This window comes from Balearica regulorum, chromosome 5 (assembly GCF_011004875.1).
Source record: "Balearica regulorum gibbericeps isolate bBalReg1 chromosome 5, bBalReg1.pri, whole genome shotgun sequence".
In the NCBI taxonomy this organism is placed as follows: Eukaryota; Metazoa; Chordata; class Aves; order Gruiformes; family Gruidae; genus Balearica; species Balearica regulorum.
Window position 1 is genome coordinate 31,009,704 of NC_046188.1, and position 23,197 is coordinate 31,032,900.

Here is a 23,197-nt window from a genome sequence, read left to right on the forward strand (position 1 = left end):
CTATTATCTGGGAAATTTTGCTTATGATACAACAGTCTTTCCATATACATGTATTTTTACATTTAATATCTTTATGGCAGATATACCAAGAAGAAAAGGAATGTTTTAATATGTTTTATTTAATACAAACATATTAAATACTAAAAGCAAATTATAAAGTAATAAAAATAGAAAGAACACACTGAACACCACTCACAGAGAACCGGAATGCTCAGAATAATATTCACAATAAAATAATATCCACAACTGGCAATCTTAAAATACGAATTTGAAATAAGAAACTTTGTATTTATTTCTCTTTCTCATAAATCTGCCTCTTTTTAAGGCAATGGCTATATTTTTTTCCATGAAGGAACTTTCAATTTTCTGTTATGCGTTTCTGAAAAATTAAGAACCATGAACTGACAGGCAGGCATTTGCAAATTCAGAGGTTCCAGCAATAAGGTTGTCAGCTAAACCAAGCTCAACATACACAAGAAATGATGACTTTTTAATTTATTTTTTTTTACTTCAGGATTGAGTAATAAAATCCTACTTGCAGCAGAGGAGTCCCCTTTCTCTCAGAGCACAGGATAGCTGATGTTCTGTTACAGATTAGGGAAACGCCTTTCATTTTCTTTCCATTGTTCAGTATGTGACCCCATGCCTTGTTCACTGCACATTGCTACAACTTCAAACCACTCTGAAGACGATCTTATTAATTTCTGTACGTGCTTTTTTGTGTGCTCATCAGTTTCATAATGTCACGAATGCCATTTTATCTCGACCAAGGTTTGGTGAGTTGACTTTCTGATATCATCGCTGTTTTAGAAAGGGGAAAACTGAGATGCTTTGAGATTAAGGTCAAAAGTATTTGCAAATGTTCACGGAATTGTCTGATGTTTTTTGGGGTGGTGCTGGTGCATGTTAAGTGTCACAGCAAAACAAATATGTTAAAAACAATTTTTATGAATTTTCATTTCAGTCATGAGTGCGAGTCAAATGCAAAAAGAGACAATTGCACACTTAGCGACAACTTCTGAGATCTGTGGTTTAAAGGAAAAGACTAACATCACATACAACCTGCCATTAAAATCACAATCTAAATACAATTTTCGAGGCAGGTTTTCCCCATCTTCATCATGAAACCGTATCTTGTGTTCTTTCTATTCCACACCTTATTCCAGCTTCTGCACAAAGCAGAATAGCACCTACTTTCTAGCCGGTTTCCCTAGACATCCGCTGTTTGGTCACACAGCACTGAAAGAAGCATGTGGAGTCATCCTACAAGCATGTTTAATGTTCTTGGTTTCTCTGCTCAAACTCAATATATGAATATTAATTATTCTGCTTATTTCCCGTCTTGCAGCTCGTATCCCCCAACCACCTCTCATTAAATTCCAGATGGTTTATGTTTGTCCTTGTTAACCCTTCTGTCCTCTAACCAATATTGGCATTCATTGGTTTCCCTTTTTGTTTTCTTTCCATTTTCCTCTGTAGTTCCTATCCCTCCTCCAACTTCCCCTGAAAACAATATGCTGGTATCTTGTTTCAATCTTCCTACACAACTGGTTTTGGTTTTGTTTTAACGGCAATTCATTGCCCACCTTCAATGTTTCAGAGTTTAGACACCCAACTCCCTTCTTCTGTCTTCATTATTTCTCCTACGCTCAGATGCTACGAGTCCCTTCACCCCAGTTCTAAGATGCCAGCCTTGAATGAGATGGTTTCATTTTTTTTCTATAGTCTGGAAATCACAAAACAAGGTATTATGTCATATCGTGAATAATCCTAATAACATATTACCATGACCACATCAACATCTATTATGCTTTTCAGTCCAGTGCCTAATATTGACTCTCTCCCTAAATGGAGAAGCTTGTGCAAGGAAGCCTGACTTTTGTCACGTACTCTAAAGTTTGCCTGCTTGGTCCCACTGTGAAGATGGCAAAAGTCCAATCTTGTCAGTAATAAGAGGTGTGAGGGATACAAGCAATGATGGAATCAACACTGAACATTATGAAGCATCTACTGAGCATGTACAAACTGAAGTTTCTTAAAAGCCTGTTAGCTGAACAAATTGTGCCATTTTAAGGAAATGGAAAGACTTCCATATGAATAAAAAAGCTGCCAAATCTCCTTTTCTGCTTCTAAATATGTGAACTGTAGAGTTTTTCAAGGAAAAGAGCAAGAAAGTCTTTCTACATGCTAATTTATTTCCCTCGGCTTCATTCTTGGAAACCATAAATTAGTTTTGGCTGAATTAAAAAATAAACCAAAATAAATTCTCTTGCAGGTGCCAAACATGAAAGAGTTCAGCAAAATGGATAAATTCAAAAAAGTTGTATGCAACAGATAATTGAAAAGTAACTTTAATAAAAAGCAGGAAACTTTAACAACAGGTGATGATATCAGCTCTGCATTTAATATGTGTTCATACAAAGCACATGTGGTAGCAATAGCCATACAGAAAAAAGCACTGTTCATAACTTTCCCAGTGTTTCATCTGCACTCTGCCTATTCCCTGCTTTGGTCATTGTGCTGAGGTCATAGTTTGGATCACAAGAGTTGGTTTGGGTTGAGTAGAAGAGGAATTTCTAGTGAAGCCAACTATGTCTTTAATGCAGTCTTATTTATTTATCAAAAAAGTACAAAAATCTCTGTTTTGTACACAGAAGGAAGACAGGAGATACTATCTTTGTGTATGTTGTCATGCCTCTGTTAGCAATCAGAACAAAAAGCTGCTCCCAAGTTTGTTTGTTGCTTGTTTGTTTGTTTGTTTTTTGTGTGGGTTTTTTTTGGTTTTTTTTGTTTTGGTTTTTTTGAGGATCAGGCTCCTGGCATTTCTTTGGAATTCTGTAGCATTTCATTCTTTGTGGTACTTTTTGCTGCTCCCCTCTTACACACAGAGATGTAACATCCAGTACAATCTCTTCATTCATCCACCTTCAGACACATTTTTTAAAAAATCATCAAGAGGTTTCCTCTAATTATAAACATAATAAATACATAGACACTAATTATAGATCAGCCTGAACTGTTTAAGTCTTCACTCAGTAGCCACTTTTACCAGAACTGTGTCACTAATATTTAGTGCTTTTTAAAAGTGGAACTTCTTTAGATTAAAAAATTGAATTTGCACAAATCATTATAAATTCTAGCTAATCATGTTTCATTTAAATGGCTTACTGCATATATATGTTACATACATACATACTATGCAAGATAACAAAATGACACCATACAAATGTGAAAAGGACAATTATCTTTCTGGATAATAAAGATGCCTATTGGTGATGAAAAAATATGATTTTTCATTAGAACTGAGTAGCACTATTAACCTCAGCCATCTTCCATATTTTTGGTCACTTCTTTCACGTGGGAAAAATAATCTTTCCCTGAGAATATAGAGAAAAAGGTAAGCAATAAAAGAATAAAAGAATTCAGGAAGTAGGCCAAAACAAACAACGTTCAGTACTTAATAATATTGCAAGACTTTGTCAGCCTGATTCAGTCCAGAGTCTAGAATCTATTCCCTGTGAACGTATTACTGTTAAAAAAAGACGAGGATGAGAGAATGGAGTTTTAACATGGCACTCTGTAGTCAGTTTATTTCACAAGTGTTGAAGGCTAGTTGAGAAAGTGGAAAATTTCTGAAGATCTTGTCACATGCTCCAAATATGTCAAACTGATCTAGAACTAAAGCCCTGAATGTGTATTTAGAGATAACACTATATAACAATAACTTTTTTTACACTTCACTTGCAGCATGGTAGCAGTGAATATATCCTGAATGCTTTTCCTTTGTTTGCCACAATCAGCTGTGGAGTATTCCTGAGGAATTAATTTCCATCACAGGTTTGTATTCTTTTTTACATTACCACTCAGCAGGACCACAACATAGAAAATTGCAGGAGGATTTTCCTATAATGCAAATCTTCAATATGCCACCAGTATATAAAGCAGCAAGCCCCCCAAAAGAGACATAGTAATACATGACAAAGACTGACACAAAAGAGATTAACAGGGATATCTGAATTCAAATTAATTTATGGAATATCCTGTGTACTTGAAATGCAGTGTAAATATCCTGCTATGCTGAGTTATCAGTAAATATTATCAGATGTAATTACTTAAATACGGTTCTAGTAATATCAAGTTCCTGAAAACTGAAAAACAAACAAAAAACCCCAAACCAGAAATTACCTTGTTTGTGTAGCTTCAATAAACTGGACTGGGAAACTGTCTGGTGTTACTAGTAGTCTAGGAACAAAACCCCAAACAGCAACAAACCCCCCAAAAACAGATCCAAAAACTAAAACCAAAATCCCCCACAAATCCTGGTTGTCAGTATTTTGAGTCATTTTACTGAAAAGCTGCACAAACAGTTGTACGATCCTCCTTTCCCCTGGCACATTCAGTTCATTCTTTTGTCACCTGCTCTGTCAGCAGAGATAATAACTTCTTTTTTTCTCTCCAGACAAGATCTGCTTTAACTGAAATGCTCCAAGCTGCTATACACATGTAGTGGAGAAAAGGCCTGGCCTTGTTTCCCTCCTTGCTCAGTGACAACTGCAAGCAGAGAGCATCACCACCTCTGGAGGCTCTGCCCAGCCAGAGCTCTGAAGTAGCCCAGGGCTTCTTGTTTACTTGTAGATGTCAAAAGCAAGTTTCCTGTTCTCTAGAGGCTTAGGCCAAAAATCTAATCACGAACGCATGCATGGAAGTGGGAGCCATTAGTCTTAGGAAATTAAGTCATTAAACTATGAGGGAAAAAAAATTGAAGTAGATGTTTACTGGAATTTTCAAAATCATTATTTGAAATACAGCAGCTACCTTTCTTTGAAACTGAGAGCGTGACCGGACTAACAGCACCATTTTGAGAACACTGTCATAACTTTTTAAAAGCATGAATGCTGGCACATTCCCCAAGTAATGATAGCTGAACATAGGACTGGAGAACATGTTTACTTCAGTGTCCCTGTGTAGACAATGGAGAGAGACAAGCAGCTCCAGGGGGTGAGTCAGTCCATAAAACACACAGAGATGCATATCTCTCACCATTGACTATCTAAGGAACTTCAGATCATTAATTTATAGGAGCCTCTGCTGAGTGCTTTAAGAAACATGGGATTTATCTGAACTAATGGACAAGAGAATCTGTAATTTCAAGAGTACAAAACGTTCAGGTGGCAGGCTATAAAGTTGTTCAGCATTAGCATGGACCAGATACAGGGGTTTGGATGACTTTTCGATAGGAATGGAACAGAGAAGGAACACTGAAGCAAAAAGTTAAAGACAAACTAGCTTAATGTACACGGACTTAGATATCTGAGAGCTTATTAATCAAATTGTTCCTGAAGTCACTGTCAATCTTTTTTTCAGAATAGAGACAATTTTAAAAGGAAGAAAAGCAAAATAATTATTTTCGTTATATTACAAAGACTGAAATTTTAAATGTGAGCATCAAACGAGAACAAACATTCTCAGTCCTGCTGAAAGATTTCAATGTTTTTTTCATATGAAAGAAAGATAACAGAATGAAGAAAGGAGTGTACATTTGAAGTGATGATGTTACAATCACCAGAGAAGATCCTGGCCATGCATTTATTCTTTTGACAACGGAAAGCTTACTTGCCTTAATCATCACATCACCATGGATCCTTTACTGTTGTGGAACATACATTGTCTTAACTGTTTCTTCAGTACTGACCAGAACTACTCTAACTAGGGAGGTGATCCTGGTAAGAAGGCATGTAGCAGAAGGAAGAGAAAATAATACTTTTAATTTTGAATTAATTGCTTGTAAAATAAAGTAAATGAAACTATTTCTCTTCTTATATTAGAGTCCAATAAATTGTCTGTAGGTCATAGCACTCTGACATAAACCTGGAATCTGCAGGTTTTGCACATAAACTAACCTATTAAATTCGTCTTCACCTCATAGTGGCTAATTTAATTCCCAATTTTTCCAGGATAGTTACATCCAGCTGCCATGCCTTGTCTTACATTAAGGCAATTCTTGGAACGATGCACACTAACAAATTCTCCTGTGTCTATTATAGAGTCTCAAGTGTCAGAGCCTGGTATGTGACATAGTTGAGTATTTCTAATGGAATGATTTGTCAGTCCATATGTTTCAATGCTGAAAATTTTATTATGTTTCAGAACTAGCCAGATCACAATTTGTATATTCTGGTTCGGTCAGGTTGTAATCAGAAAGAATTAAAAAGTCCCTGGTCTGTTAATTAAGAACTGCATGCAATAAAGAGCTGAGTGTTGCAAAACAGATGACTGACTGGCCTTCATTATCATGTCTTCTTATTCCTAACCACCGTTTTCCCCAAGGCAGAACTACACCAGTATTATGAAGATTTTTCATGCAAAGCAATCCATTTATCAAACTTTGTTCAGGAAACATCGTGGATCTGCCTTTTATTCTATGTCTCTGATGTTTAATTCACTGCAAATTAAGCAGTAAATTTAAAGGAGGACAAATTGCCAGACAAATGCTACCCTGAGTAGGCTGTTCTTTGCAGTATGTATATTTGAATTAGAAAAAAGGTCAATTGCATCCAGAAAGAATGTTTTAGAAGTTTTTAATATCAAAACTGTACAATATTCACAAATACCAGAAACTCATTAGAGAAGAATCACATTGGTATAAAAGCTGTTTTCAAATGTAGAATATTTACAAGATCTCAAAGGCCTTAGTTAAGATGCATTCAGAAGCATATGCTGAAATTTATGAAATTATTCTTTTTTTTTTTCTTTTACAGAAAGTTTTCTGTCTGTGGAAATGTCTTTAAGCAGATTACAGTTAAGTCCAATCCATTCTTCAGCCAAGATCACCTAATGATTTGTTTCAAACTACTTTTTTAAACTACTGTTTATCATGAACAGATATTAAAATTTGCTGTCCAAATTTCTTGCTTAAGTGTGATATCTGACATAAACCCTAATAGGATTAATTTATTGTAATTTATGTTACATGCATATATGGCTGTGATTGTTGAAGTTTATTGATTTTCTGTGAACATTTTTGTCATTAAAAATACACAGCGCTATGGAAAAGGAACAGAATATGCATGCATATGAATGAAAAAAATGTTTATTTAAAGTTTAAAATATATTTAAGAAATATTTTTGAAGTCTCTTTCAAATATTTATGTAGAGCTTTCAAAGTTTTAATAAAATGAAGCGAGACTTAAAAACAGTCACTGAATGCAAAAAGAAATAATAATTCTATAGACCCAGCTAATACTTTGAAAATACATCTTCAAAATGTTCATAAACCCTGTCTCTCTTCTGCAAATAGTAATCTGTGGGATAATGTTCATGAACATCATGGGATTCCTGTCTCTCCAAATATGTTTTATTGTATTCCTGAAAGGAATAAGGCAAGCAGGCTCAGACCTTTGCCACGAAACACTTCAGTTACAACAGCTGAACTTTATCCCAGGCAGAATAAACTTTTGACGAAGAGTTCTGGCGGAAATGTTGAACATCTATCTTCATGAATGGTATACAGGATAAACGATCCAAGTGATCTTATTTCAAGAAGCACTTTGTGAGTGCTAACTACAGAAATCAGAGCTTAATCCAGCTTCTTGCCATATATTCAACATAAAGATTTAATTTAATCTAGTGTTATAGATGAAAAATTAAATATGCCAGACTCAGGAAATTCAAAATGCAGGTTCTCACAGTTGTTGGCATTGAGCCCTTTTGTAGAGATGTAAAATTTTATTAGAACAATGCTGTGAGTATATGCTGCTGTGGCTGCAATGCAGTTAAGTGACAGTTGCTGTGAAAAACACAAAATTCAATTTCCCGACTTCTGCACACTGTTCACATCCTCTTGAATTAACATAAATATTTGCAATGAATATAATATTTGGCATTCCACACTGAATTGTTTTGGCTTTTGGAAAAACAGATGATTTTTCATTGGAAAGCACGTATGTAATCTACCAACTACTGATTCAGTTTAATGAAGTGCTGTATTTTAAATGTACTTCAAATCCTTAGATATATTAATAGCTGATTTTTTTCAGTTCATGGTTTGTATGTTTTGTCTATGCAAAATGTCTAAAGAGGTAACATTTGAAACTTTAACTGAAATGCCTCGAGGGGGGGGGTGGGGGGGGTGGGGAATTGGTTGAAATGAGAAAAGTGTTTCCTGATCACTTGCTCCTCTCTTCCCTCCACAGTTCCTAAACAGTTTCCAGTACAGCTTTGGACCAGTAAGATATTTGCTTACTTCACGATACTGCATTGCTGGTTAAAGAATCACATAATTTATGAAACTTTACTGAATGTATTTGACTATTCTGGTGAATACAGAGAAAGAAGCTTATGAACAGCTGCAAGGGCCTACAAAGCATAACGATCAATCACCCTAATATTAAAGATGTGAGTCACTGGAGTGCTGATAACTATAATTAACTATTTCCTAGACCACATCACCTGAGATTAGGTCAAAGTAATACAGACCGGCTGTTCCATGATCCTCTGACCCCAACTGTCATTGCTGCAATTAATATGGACCAGCCAAAGAGGACCACCTAGGATTTTAACGAGTCAAGCTTTAAACAAATTCTGCTCTTTGCTACATCTGTGAGGACTTCCACATCTCAGGGTCTTAAAGAAAGATATAAAGTTACCTAAAACTATTACTTCATCAAATTTCTTCAAATAAATCAGATTTATTAAAAACTTGTAACACATTTATCGGGATATTTATCGGGATATTTATAAAGTGCTCTCCGCAATGCTGTGTGCTGAAGTCTGAACTGAGAGAAGCAGCTGGAGGTTAGCACCAACATACGTGCATGCAGACTCTCCTCTCAGAGGAGAGCATGTTCTTCCTTGGCAGGAGGCAGGTGGGGGGCAAGTGAGCTAGTTTGATATTAGTGACACTTGAATTCAATTCCCTGCTCTATCACAAACCAATGTGGTCCGTAATTTATGAGCAACTGTCTCAGCTGTAAAGTACAGTGCATTGGTATGAAATTAAGCTTTAAATAAATTGTGTCCCCGTAGCTGGCTAACTGCAAAGTATAAAGCTTATATGTATACTAGTTTAAAGTAAGACTGCATATCTTTGTTTTCAGAAAGTATCATGAATTACAAATGTGATTTATTCCATGACTCTCAATATGGGAATGAGAGTTCTGTTTTGCAAAGCTGCTGTAAAAATATACTTCAAAACCAGCAAGGTACTAAGATAGCATGGGGTGAACACTTAAAAAAATTCTAAAATACATTGCTACTCTAATACCCGCAAGGTAGCCAGTGGAAGTCCATTATTTGTGTCCTTAGCAAAGATTCTTCTTCAAAGTAGAAAAACACAAAGAAAAATGATCTTTTTTCTTACTTTTAGAAATACTAAAAATGAGTCTTTACCCTGACCCATAACTACAATGTGAAAATAATGTGGTTGCAAAGGGACAAACAGTATTTTAAAAAATTGTATATATTTTAAAAAATGTATAGCACATAGGCTGAATTAAATCACAAAAATATGTTATCTGCCCTATGGTGGGTTGACCCTGGCTGAGGGCCAGGTGCCCACCAGAGCCACTCTATCATTCCCCTCTTTCTCTAGACAGGGGAGAAAAAGTACAATAAAAAAAACCTTATGGGTCGAGATAAGGACAGGGAGAGATCACTCACTAATTATTGTCACGAGCAAAACAGACCGACCTTAGAGAGGGAATTCATCTTATTTATTACTAAGCAAAACAGAGTAGAGGAATGAGAAATAAAACCAAATCTTAAAACACCTCCCCCCACCCCTCCCATCTTCCCAGGCTCAACTTCACTCCTGGCTTCAACCTCCGCCCCCCTCAGCGGCACAGGGGGACGGGGAGTGGGGGTTACGGTCAGTTCATCACACGTTGTTTCTGCCGCTTCTTCATCCTCAGGGGGAGGACTCCTCTCATCGTTCCCCTGCTCCAGCGTGGGGTCCCTCTCACGGGAGACAGTCCTTCACGACCTTCTCCAACGTGAGTCTCCTCCATGGGGTGCAGACCTTCAGGAGCAAACTGCTCCAGCGTGGGTCCCCCATGGGGTCACAAGTCCTGTCAGCAAACCTGCTCTGGCGTGGGCTCCTCTCTCCACGGGTTCACAGGTCCTGCCAGAAGCTTGCTCCAGCCTGGGCTTCCCATGGGCCACAGCCTCCTTCAGGTGTCTCCACCTGCTCCAGCGTGGGGTCCTCCACGGGCTGCAGGTGGAATCTCTACACCCCCTCATCCTCCCTCCATGGGCTGCAGGGGGACAGCCTGCTTCATCATGGTCTTCACCACGGGCTGCAGGGGGATCTCTGCTCCGGCGCCTGGAGCACCTCCTGCCCCTCCTTCTGCACTGACCTTGGTGTCTGCAGAGTTTCTTACATCTTCTCACTCCTCTCTCTGGCTGCAAAAGCTCTCTCTAGCTGTTTTTCTCTTTCTTAAATATGTTATCCCAGAGGCGCTGATTGGCTTGGCCTTGGCCAGCGGCGGGTCCGTCTTGGAGCCGGCTGGCATTGGCTCTATCAGACACAGGGGAAGCTTCTAGCAGCTTCTCACAGAAGCCACCTCTGTAGCCTCCCCCTGCCACCAAAACCTTGCCACGCAAACCCAACACATGCCCACGTCACAGGAAAGCTTGAATCCATATATTCAGATTGTCCTACTTACAGTCCTTCAGAAAGCAAAAATCCATTTCCAGCTGTACAGTTCAAATAATTCAACAGTTGCTGAATTAAACCAAAATAGGAAGTGGCTTTTCTTTAGAAGTTTTGGAGCAGCTTCCTGAAGCTGTCTTGTGTTTTGCTTTCATAACGCATGAAATCTAATGCTAACATCACAAAGGTTGTTGAAGACTGTTGTTAGTCATGATCAGTAATTCAGGAAAAAGCTAAATTCATCTTTGTGCTGTATCCTGAAAAGTTGTCTATAGTTTTCTCATCGAAACAAATAATCTTTAACAAATAAATAGTATTTTCTTGTGACAGTGCAACTGACCCCTATACACTGTTGCATCATTTCTCTGCAAATGCAGCATTCCATCATTATGTTTTTGGTATTAGGAATATATATTTACAGATATACACTTCTTGACTCAGGTGCATTATTAGATTTTAAATGGGGTTGTCTTTCCATTTTTTAAGTGACTAAGAAGAATTATTTTAGACAGAAGTTATTCAGAATCAGGTTAAAAATTGAACAGGACAAAATTTGAGATCCTAAAGTGAAATATTTAGCAACCTTTTCTTCACCTCTAATGTTTTACTACACAGCTGTGGTGAAACTATTAAGATATAGTGACACTGGTGGTACCCTGAAGACCAGATTTTCTGATTGTCCGTAGACATTCACACACCAGTTCCAGCTCCTACAACCTACAGAAAGGAAACTGTCTGACTCAGGGGGGTACCTACTAAGAGAAGGAGTAGAGCAGCCTGTATCAGGAGATAAAGTTTTGTCATTGTTCTTTCTGTACATACGTGCCCTGGCACCCCACAGAAGAATCTCATCAACGAAGGCCTATTCTTTGCCTTATGAGCTGAGCCTCCAGGTGAAGATTGCAGTTGCTCCAGTAACTGTCATACAGAGAATGATATAGAGCAAATTTCCCCTTGAGGATAAACACTATACTCAAAATGGTATTTTTGACTTGATTTGTTCTAGACAGAAGGAAAACATTCCGTGTAAGTTTATCTTTAAAGCCAAGTACCTATCTCAAAACCAAACAGGGGTTGGTGCAGGCAAAGGCCTCCCAGTAGCTCAGAACATATTTTATATCCTAATAATGGCCAGTCTTATTCTGCTTTTGTCTGTCTCCATGGTGCAGAGCTGCAGATAGTCCCACTACCCATTCACAAATGGTACAGCTATTAGGAAAAAAATGAAAGAAAGGAATGTAGGGGAGTGAATGCAGTGCACAGCCAGAATTGGTCACTGATGAACACCAGAGGTTTGAGGGACATGAAGACATCAGGTACATGGCTATGCATGATGCTTCTCATCAATGCATGCTGCAGCTGGTCAATGCCATCTCAGGATCTGATTATACTGGTTGCTAGTCCAGCATTATCTCTGTCTGAAAAAGCCATCTTAAAATACTTCTTGAAATGTAGGTGCCTGGCGCAAAGTTCTTGCTTCAGGTGACAACTAAAAAGCACCTCTCAGAATCATAAATTCAGATTAAGTTCGTTACTCTGTCTCAGTTTAAGTTTGCACGAAAAATTCTCTAGGCTTTACAGGCTCCTTTTTATGATTCCTTCTCTAGGAGATGTGATCCTCAAAGCATTTTCAAGTCTACAGTTGGATCTTGTGCTCACAAAGAATCCAGTGAAGCTCTTTGCTAGTTTTGCTCCCTATGGAAAATCAATTAGAGGACTGGGTTCTATATTTAGAATTTTAAAATATTTGGGGCTTGTATTTAAAAGGCAAAATGAGTTATAGGTGGTTAGAAAGATATACACACCTAAGAGCTTAATACTCAGAAAGAAGACCATCTGAAGTTGTCTAATTTTCTCTTATTGTTCTGGAGTTAGCAGAAGATTGTTGATAACAAGTTCTTGCGAAATGAGAAACAAATCTGCCTTAGACCTCTAGAAGAGAGATTTCAGAGACAAATATATTACCACTTCTTTACAGCATAAACCCAGAATGTTAGCCAGATACTTTCTTGTTGAACCTAATAATGTGTTGTACAAAATGTACATCTTTTAGAAACTCACCCACTCATGTTTGGAAGAGATCCATGTATGAATTTCTCCACTTGCTTTGAGAGACTCCAAGGGAAAGATGAAAAAAAAGTGATTTATTTCTGTAAGTCTGATTTCAACTTTCAGAGTTTTTTTAATGTCATCTTTTTTCTAAATAATCTTTTATTCTTGATAATATTTAGCATGATCAAGATCAGTTTAATTATGTTTATTTTTATATTCTCCTGTTCGTCTATCTATATTTCTATCTAATTTCACATTGTTATATTCTCTTATATGCCTGAAAGCCACTCTTTTAATCAAGTTATTTTTAAGATTCTCTTCACATGCTTCATTGTGTCAAGATCCATTAAATTTAAGCATAATCAAGTACAGTTGATCTGTTTGAAATGTCTTCCTACTCCATCTTACGATTTGCTTGTTTACATAACCCAGGACGACAATGCTGCAGCATTGTGTAGGGCTTCATGTTGAGGTGTTTGTCTACTATGACAGGAAAAGATACACTTTTTTCCCCCCTGTGATTAAGCCTAAAGTGTGGGTTAAATGAAAGGGCATTTTCTTTTACTACTTAAGGAAGTATTCAGCAAATAAGTCTTTTTTATGTGCAGTTATTTTTCCTATCTTGGAGTAAGGCACAGGAACAGAGGTTTTGTTTCCTGTGTGTATTTAGTTCTATGAGGTTATCCTACATAAACATATGATTCAATTGGTGTAAGAGTGAACTTTCATTAAGTTATTTACAAGGCTTGTATGGATGTATTGGGTCTGGCTGAGGTGGAGTTGATTTTCCCCATAGCAACCCCCACAGTGCTGTGCTGTGTACCGGTAGCAAGCAAGGTGCTGGTAACCAGGGTTTTGGCTCCTGCTGAGCCGTGCTGGCAGAGCACTGAGAGCCTCTGGCCAACATTCCATCATCATCAGTAGGCTGGGGGCGGGCAAGATCTTGGGAGGGGACACAGCCAGGACAGCTGACCCAACCTGACTAAGGGATATTCTATACCGTATGATGTCTGCTCAGCAATAAAAAGCTGAGAGAAAGGAGGAGGAAAGAGGGGGCATTTGTTATTTATGACGTTTGTCTTCCAGAGCAACTGCTACGCATACTGAAGCCCTGCTTCCCAGGAAATGGCCGGACATTGCCTGCCAATGGGAAGTAGAGAATAAATCTTTTGTTTTCCTTTGCTTCCATGTGCGAGCTTTGTCTTTGCTTATTAAACTGCCTTTATCTTGACCCATGAGTTTTGTCCATCTTATTTTTCTGCCCCACTGTCCTGCTGAGGAGGGGAGTTGATAGAGTGGCTTTGGTGGGCACCTGGCGTCCAGCCAAGGTCAACCCACCACAATGGAACAACTTTTAGTATGTAGCATGTGATTACATGGTTTACCAGTCTTATATTATAATTTTATAATATTATAATATTATATTTGTTGCATATGAAAATGAAATGAAATGTTTCTTAATTTGAATTCCAAACTGAAAAGCTATGATAAGATGAAGTTAAGATTGCAAGACAATGACTGTAAATGAAAGGAAAATATAGTTCTAATTACTTTAAAACCCAACCTGCTGGATTTTTAAGGTTAAATTTTTAAATCCAAACATTTTCAAGTAAGAAGCTGTGATGCGCAATTGTAGTACTCCTTGCAATAAATTCCTTTCCTGTGAATCTTCCCTCTTTCCATTTTTACCTTTCTCTCTCCTGCAGGTTCCTTGGGATACCCTGCACTATTCCATTCCTTCATCTCTCCCCTTCTGTGTAAAATACTACACTCCCCATAATGTTATTCTTAGCTCTGGCTTTTCAGTTTCATGCGGTGAAACCAAAGCAGCAGCAGTAATCAACTCCAATAAACATTAAAAGATCAATGACAATTTAGGTAAGAAATCTATTGATTCCCTGTTCCTATGGGCAGTCTCTCTTAACTCATTAAGTCATTACAAGTAAGGAAACTTACACAAAAGAATAGAGGAGTGGTGTTTATTGATTGTCTTATATCTATTGTCTCAATAACCCCACCTAAGTGTTACCTGGGCTTGTATGTGGTCTTAGTATTCATGTAGCAATCATAAATAATTCAGGTTAGCCATAATTTAATTTATTCAAATTATATTGCACACCAAATTTTGTGGATAAAAATATCAAACCACATAAAAGTATGGTAAAACTAGTCGTCGTGGGACTAACCAGTCTGACATGATCAGTTTGCATCTTTTTAAATACCAAAGCTGAAAAGTCAGTAGTCATTTCAGAAATACCTAGCTCCTAGATAAATTTCTAGCTCAGTTTTAAACGTGCCTGTAAACCTGTATCCTTTCCATACTATCAGACGTTGCTTAGATCCCAAATAAGACTCTGCCATCCTTAGCTTACCCTTGGCCACTCTGAACATTCTCTACTTTGACGTGTCCCATAAGCTTTAGAGACAACTGTTGATGGATAGTTAACAGCTTATACCTCTTTCTTTAGGCTATATCTGCTCACAGAAATAGTATGATACCCATTCCAACAGGTCAAATTCATGCATAAATTACAACATACGGATCTGATTCTGCATGGGCAGTACTCTCATTCCCAGGACCTGGATTATTTTTTGAACTGCCAAAGAATTTCAGTGGAAATGACATGGAGGCCTGGACAGCAGCCACAAAAATATTAGTGTTAAGTAACAATATAACAGGTTCCTGATGTGTAAAGGAACAAAGTTTGTAAATCAGTTATGCTTGTATATATTAATAAGTGAACAGTACTCCAAGAACTTTGCTATAATAAAAAACAGATTTAACTAAAATACTGATTTTCAGTAGCATACATATTTTACTAACTGAATTATCAAACTATTTTCAAGAAAATTACCAAAATATAGGAAACATACTAGCTGCTTGTTAAAAATTATCCACAGCTAAATCATGAAAATCATGTAATAATTTCTGAAGAGGAAACGGCTGTTATATACTATTACAATGTCTGACTCTCAGACCTAGAAATTTCAGGTCACTACAGCCCAGAATTCTGTAGAATTATATGGCAGTGACAGGAGACTGTTTAGTGAAACAGTGCTACGTAAACAATAAAAAAGCATCCTTCACACAGAATAGATTATTCAGAAATCATCTAAGAAGTAGCATTACAAAATTTCTGAATAAAAGCTATGCTGTGTCTTCCTTTAAGGTACAATGACTACTTCATTTCTACTATCGTCAGAATGGGAAGCATGTCTCTCAGATAGCACTTTTAAGCAGCAACGACCACCTTGTTCCAGAAGGACCGTGCTCCTAAGAACTAGAGAGCTACTAAGGACAATTTGCACAAATATGCACAAGCAATGCCAAGATACTCATGCTTATCTGAACGCATCAGTTATTCTATCGTCAAGCCATAACAAACATCCTCAAAGCATACTTTGGGATAAATGGAGCCTGTCCTATCCCACAATTTTTCAAATATAGTGAGGTCAGTTTGGAGCACAGAGAAAAAAAACACCAAAAAAAAGGGTCTTTCCTCCCAAACCAGCATACTTTTTGCTCAAAGAAATGAAACAGAATATGCAGATGTTTGACATAAGAAAGCTTTATCTTGCAATCTTTCAAATTCTATTTTAATGTTAAACTACCTTGGATTGCTATAGTCAGTTTGCCCAGAGATAGCCTTACATAGGCAGAAAACAGTTTTGCCAGCCTAACTCAGAGTTTAACTTCCATTCCAAAGATATTAGAAAAACATAAAAAATAAATAATCTGATTTTTTTGGTGATCCATTTATAAAAAATTCTACATTGAGTTGTCTCAGATTTTTAAACTTGAGCTTTGAATTTTTAAGTTTAATGTTTTTAAATGTTTTGTCCTGATTATTTAAAATATTTAGCAGAAAGACATGGAAGATTATACTCCAAAACTTTCCTTTCAGAAATGCTCAAGCAATTTCAACAATTGGAAACATTAAAAAACCCCAACACAATGAAAACAAAACAACAAACAAAACAATTTGGGAGATTTACTGATAGTATTCACACCAATCATTTAGATCTTAAACTGTTATAATTTTCTCATGGAAATAAGTAGCTCATAAGAAAATCCCTAACCAGTTCTCCAGCTAACATCTGCTGCTTCTCTCCAAATAAATACCCAGGAGCTTATCTGTAAAACTATTTTGCCAGTAATTCAGATATCAGTTCCATTTAACTTACCAGTTCAGCATCTAACACAATACTGACCCCAGATCCAATGACATTTGCATTTCCAACTCTGGTGTCCTTTTATTTTCCATCACAGACTCCACATTTCTTCCCAAATTTCATTCCATTGTATTTACCAGTCTGTTTTCCCTCCCTCTTCCTTGGCTAATTTTTTTTTCAATGCTCTCCTTTTGAACCAAAGAGCTTCCTCCCCAATGGTGTCTGCTTCAGGAGAGAAGTTATGGGAGCATGCAGTCCACTTTAAACATCAATTCAGCATCTGAAAACAGCAGAAAGATAAAATGTTTTTACTTTTGTAGACCTGTCTTTAATAAAGCATGTTTTGCTGCTCAGTAAGAATGCACAGTCTGTATTTAACTGTAGGAACAGCAAAAGTTCACATATTCTTAACATAAACAGATTTGGCTGAAAGTTCAGTGTCAAAATCTAAGTATATATAAAGAATATGTAAACCACATCCAGGCATCAGAGCTACTCCTTGTAAAATGTGAGGTTTCTGCTCAAGTTTGTTAGTTGGAATAGACAATACATTATCTGCATTTTGCAGATCATAATATAATGAAAAGTAACTTCTGGAAATATTGATCCACTGCCACAGAAAAGACATATTGGATAATGCTGTCATCCATAATGCGTTTTTTTCAAGCAAGTGGCTGGTGCAGTAACATTGTTAATCACAATGAAAAAATAAACCCAGTAGGGGGCAAAAGAAGTTACAGAGTATTTAGATAACTTTTCAAACAGTGTCTGATTAACCTAGAATATCAGGTTATTTAAATACCTTGCTGAAGCAATCACAAAATGATAAATACTTACCTTTGAAGATTAGTGGACAGGTGAGATACTGGAAGATTCAAAGTAGAAGAAAAAGTATTTAGGGCATTACTGATGATTGACAGTAGTCTAGAACAATTAAAAAATGTAAACACTGGAAGGCAACAGTGAAATCAGGATCAGGCCAGCACTGATTTGTTGTAAAAGACAAACCATGCCAAACTAATCAAGTTTCCTCCTATTACAGAGCATAAGCAATAGGTGTGATGCATTTTGACTGATGAAGTTTTTGACACAGTCTCATAAACCATTCTTCTGAGCAAACAGTAAATCAAGCTGGGAAGAAAATATTATAAAGCGACACAAAATTAGTTGGGTAAAAACACCTAAAGACTATGGGTGTGATGGAATTCCATGGGAGTCTGTACTTACTACCTTTTAATTCAATCCTTTACTAATAACCTGAATGATGACTGTACATTTAAACTTGTGGATTATTGTCCTGGTTTCAGCAGGGATAGAGTTAATTTTCTTTCTGGCAGCTGGTGTAGTGCTGGCTTTTGGATTTAGGATGAGAATAATGTTGATAACACACTGATGTTTTTAGTTGTTGCCAAGCAGTCAAGGACTTTTCAGCTTCTCATACTGCCCTGCCAACGAGAAGGCGGGAGGCACCCAAGAAGCTGGGAGGGGACACAGCCAGGGCAGCTGACCCAAACTGGCCAAAGGGATATTCCATACCATGTAACATCATGCTCTCTATATAACTGGGGGGTGGGCTGAGAGACGTGTCAACTGGGGGCCTGGTGCGGCAGCCGGGGGTCTTGCGCAGGGGTGTTCGGAATGATGGCGTTCGTCTTCCCAAGTAAGGGTTACATGTGATGGAGCCCTGCTGTCCTGGAGATGGCTGAACACCTGCCTGCCCATGGGAAGTGGTGAATGAATTCCTTGTCTTGTTTTGCTTATGCATGTGGGCTGAGAAGCTGGGCAGCTGGGGGCCTTGCGTGGCATTGACTTCAGGTGATAAGAAATTGTGCTGTTCATCACTTGTTTTGTATGTAATTATTATTATTGTATATAATTGTATATAATTATTATTATTTTCCTTTTTGTGTTTGTCCTATTAAACTGTTTTTATCTCAACCCACGAGTTCTCACTCTCACTCTTCTGATTCTCTCCCCTGTCCTGTCGGGGCGGGGAGTGAGCGAGTGGCTGCGTGGTACTTAGTTGCCAGCCCGGGCTAAATCACGACAATTATGCAAGAAGGAGATGGACTCCAAATGCCATGGAAGCACTTGTGATTCAAACTGAAATAATCTGAACAAATTGGTATAGCGGCCTGGAAAAGCAGGAAGGGTTTCTATACAGATATGTGTAATGAAGGATACTTATGCAGGAGTAATCAACTTCAGATATACAGAAATAGGAACAAAATAATTACTTAGCAGGAAGAGATCTGGAGCTTATAATGGACCGTGCTCTGGATGCAAGACAACATGCCAAGAAGCTGGAGTGTTTAAAAAAATGGCATTGGGGTGCCTAATCAAAGCAGTAAGCCTGGAGGTGTATGTGGCTTAGGAATGTGTGAGACAAGGGAAACAGAAAAATTTTAGTGGTAGAATGCAAAAGTGGATATTGGGCTGATTCAGCAACAATGTCTTTGCCTACTTTTACGTTTGATCTGTTGTTGCAGGTTGAGGAAGTAAATTTTCAAGTATGAAAAGCTGTTGTTATTTTCAGCAGTGGCTTGGAGAACATCTTCTTCCATAGGTTCCTGCTCTGCGTGGAACAGTTTATGGAGTCCAGCAGAGGCGAACAAGTGGAAGTGACCTAAGGAACAAGGGGTTTATGCCAACCCACTTTCTTCCTGGACAGATGATGCCTTCCTTCTGAGGCAGAAGAGACACACTTCTTTGAAGGAAGACAGAAAGATGACTATCTTTACATCTTTGAATTTGTTTGTGCTGTCACAGACAACAAAACCTGCCTGCCTTTTTTGGATCTCATTAAGAACATAACTAACAGACAAAATCCATTATCTTCCACTTTGACCTTGGGAAACAAAGAAGTTAGCACTGCAGTGAGCTCAAAAGCTTGTGTGTGAGTAAACTCTCAGTTTGAATTTGAAAACATTACAAAAGTTTGTCTGTCACTTTCTTTGCTTATTCATTGTACTGACTAATTGTCATGGTTAAAATTTGAGCTTTATTTCCAGTTTCACTTTCCACCCAGCTTCCAGAGATTGCTGCTTCTTACTTCTTTCTCTGCTTTATTCCTATTATTTTGTCCTTGCCAAGATACACTATACTATTGATTATACTGCCAAGCAACCTATTTTTCAAAATACTGATCCCAGACCTGGATATGATATTCCACTATCTGTCTCACAAAACCAGTAGTAATCACCTGTGTTCTCTCTCTACATAAACATATCAGAACCAAATTTTAGGTCCAAACCTTTGACCTAAAAACTAACACCATCTATGTCAAAGAAACTGCCTTATAGAACATTGTCTGTTGTTTAGACATATCTTGTCTAAGATTGAAAGAATTGTATTTGATTTTATATTTGTATTTGATATTTTTTTAAATGAAAACATATGCACCGTGTAATTGCTTGTGTTAAAGAGCAGAAAGATAAATGGATAGCTGGCTGTTCAAAAAGGACCAGTTAAATCACAGATGGAGAAAAGCAGAAAGCAGTAACAACTTCATGAAAGGGATGATTCTTATTCCCAACGAATAGAACAGAATTCCATCTATACAATGTAGTAAGCTGAAAGAAAAGAAGGTAACAGTTTCAGTGGAGGGTCAAGTATACAATACATGAGACCACACACAGACTACTATTCACCCTTCATACTGTAGTGATACAGAGTAATTAGAAGCAACATTACAGTTGTACTTTGGGGGCAGCTGGGAGAGGTTTTCATAATGTGATGTTAAAGTGACATCCTTTCCCTCTTCCTGTACGTAGGTAGATGCATTAACAGTGTAGCCATGTGCAGCAAACTCATTTTTACCCCTGCAAGTTCATGTTGCAGTTCATGTACTGCTTAACTGATCTGTACAGGTGCAGTGAAATCTAAACTTCCAGAGGTTTTTTTTCAACTATGCATGTATAGATTGGCTTAACCAGGCATGCACACTGTATCAGGTCACAGGAAACAGAACAGACTGCTGTGGACAATCTTTTCCCCTCCCTGGCATCAGCACAATAATTCTCCCATCTGGAATGATCATGAAATACATGACATTTCAGTCAGTACAACAGGCCAGGTTGTACTCAGGATCGCATCATGTGATTTCACTGAATCCTTTTATAAATAGCATTTGTATATGACTGGCTGACACAGTACTGAAGAAGTCCTGTCCTCATCTATTCCAATTACAAAGGTGTATTCAATGTAGCTGATGCACTAATGAAATGACTCAGCAACCTACAAGTTTTTAACAATACTGTAATCTTTCTTTTTGAAGAAAAACTTGTGCCCATGTCTGCACAGAAGATGTGGATCTGTGGGCGAGTCACAACCTATGAGCTATATCGCCAGATTTCATATAGATGAGAAAACCAAAGATATATAATTCTCAGCATTACTACTGCTACCTCTCCTCTTTGGTTATTTTGAGAGTTGCAGAAGAGCTGTAACACAGTGTATAGTAGCTAAGGTCATATAGAGCTGTCATTTTTCCACTCTTTCCCTTGAAAGCAAATGCCATCATGTGACTCATGTTGTGAAATGCTCAATTATGTGACCCTATAATTAAATATGGCAAGGGCAGGAGAGAGGTGGACAACTCACCACCTCTACTGCCATCAGAGCCAGATCTGCCTTTGCCACAGTGAGCTGTAGGGAAGAGGCACTCAAAGTAGTTGATGACACTTACAACACTTTAGCGCATTTGAGGATCATCTGAACAATGAAGCGAGGCTGCAGGATCTTCTAGTATGCTTTTTTCAACAGGGGAGAAATAGGAACTACAGTGCTCAGAAAAGAAACTACCACCGGCTACCTGATGTGTCTCTGGCCTTGCATTTGAATTTGTGACAGCCATTAAGGATGGCACCTGGACCTCACATGCCCTTCCTGCACCAGATTCACACATGGACCTCACAGTCCCCCTGTGCTAGATGCTATACAGAATAGCTGTCTGGGCCACAGGATCATGGGAAGCTTGCAGGAGTTACAATGCCTCAGCAGGCTTTGACCTGGGAGTATAAACATACATACTCCAAAATATCCAAGCACCAGCCTGTCACACCCCTAAACAACATAGCCAAGGTAGACTACTGTACTGAAACCGATTCATTCCTAAGGAAATACTGCAGACAACGGCAAAATTAAGTACGATTTTCAACAGCAAAGCCAAAGAGTAAGGTTGAAGAGGATTACTACTTCTCACATCATAAGAATAAAGTCTACAAAGTAGGACTAGTAATCATCTCATTCTAGAGTGCTCACATTTTCAACAGATTTGGTAGTCTGTAGAAGATGCAGATTAAAATGCACCAATTTCAGAAGAAAATTCACCAAAGAACAAACGGATTCAAAAATTATATAGACAGTAAAGTACCGTGTGTGTGCAAATCTCAGGTGGGAAACAAACTGACAATAGTAAAATGGGTCTTAATAGGACAGTTGATCAAAATGAAACAACACTGCAGTGTTGGTCAAAAAAGCCGTTTGAAAAGAAACAGGTTGTAAATTTGATCAACCATGGTACTTACAAACATACATTTAGCACTGCCATCCTTACAGGTGCCATATATACCTAAGAATTTCTTTGTTGATACCTAAAACATTTACAGGTCACATTTCCGTTGCCTCCACAGATTTCCAAAAGGAGACTATGGATGGGCTTTTTAGACTAAACGTTGCCTACCATCAGTCCTGTTTGCGCAAATGGATGGGGCTTGCATTGATCCTGAGAGCTGGGAAGAGTAACTCATCCTGGTTTTAGATGGCAGGGAGCTCCTCCTTAGCACAGACCGTACCTGAAACTGGAAGCTGGTTTAGAGAAGAGATGGGTAAGAGCTGTCCCTTGCTTTTTCCCCAAAATCTACGGGAGCTGCTGGAGGCGGCGGCACGGCGCTGACCGGAGCGACCGGCCGAGGCCAGGCAGAAGAGCCGGGGCCAGGCCGGAGCTCCCGCTCCCCTGGCGCTTCTTTCCGTCCTCGGGGCAGCTGCCGCTACCCTGCCCAGGAGAATGCGACCGTGCTGCCTGCCGGCTAGGCAAAACCCCCGCTCTCCTCAGGATTTGCCTCCACCTGCGGTCCGGGAGGGCGCAGAGGACCGGGCGAGGTGGGATGAAGGTAGCTTTGAGGTGCTACCCAACAGGGGTGACGGGGGAAGGAGAGGGGAGAGCCTCCCCCCCCCCAGCACCGCAGCCCGCTGACTGGGCCAGGTGGGGAGACCAGAAGCGGCTGAGGCGAAGCTGGGCGACCCGGGGACCGCGGCGCCGGGGTCGGCCCCTGCCGCCTGTCGAGACGCGGCTGCCGTTTGGTGGCGGAACGGAGCGGCCCG

The 23,197-nt window shown here is 38.6% G+C and overlaps 1 long non-coding RNA gene across 1 annotated transcript; it reads right to left on the reverse strand.

The window, feature by feature from the left end:
- Window positions 1-5,414: 5,414 nt before the first annotated feature.
- On the reverse strand, window positions 5,415-23,174 carry LOC142602032 (uncharacterized). Its single transcript, XR_012835662.1, has 3 exons — window positions 22,669-23,174; window positions 16,902-17,153; window positions 5,415-5,697 (listed from the first exon to the last, which is right to left on the reverse strand). It is a non-coding gene; the product is annotated as an uncharacterized LOC142602032 (long non-coding RNA).
- Between the last annotated feature and the right edge of the window lie 23 nt (window positions 23,175-23,197).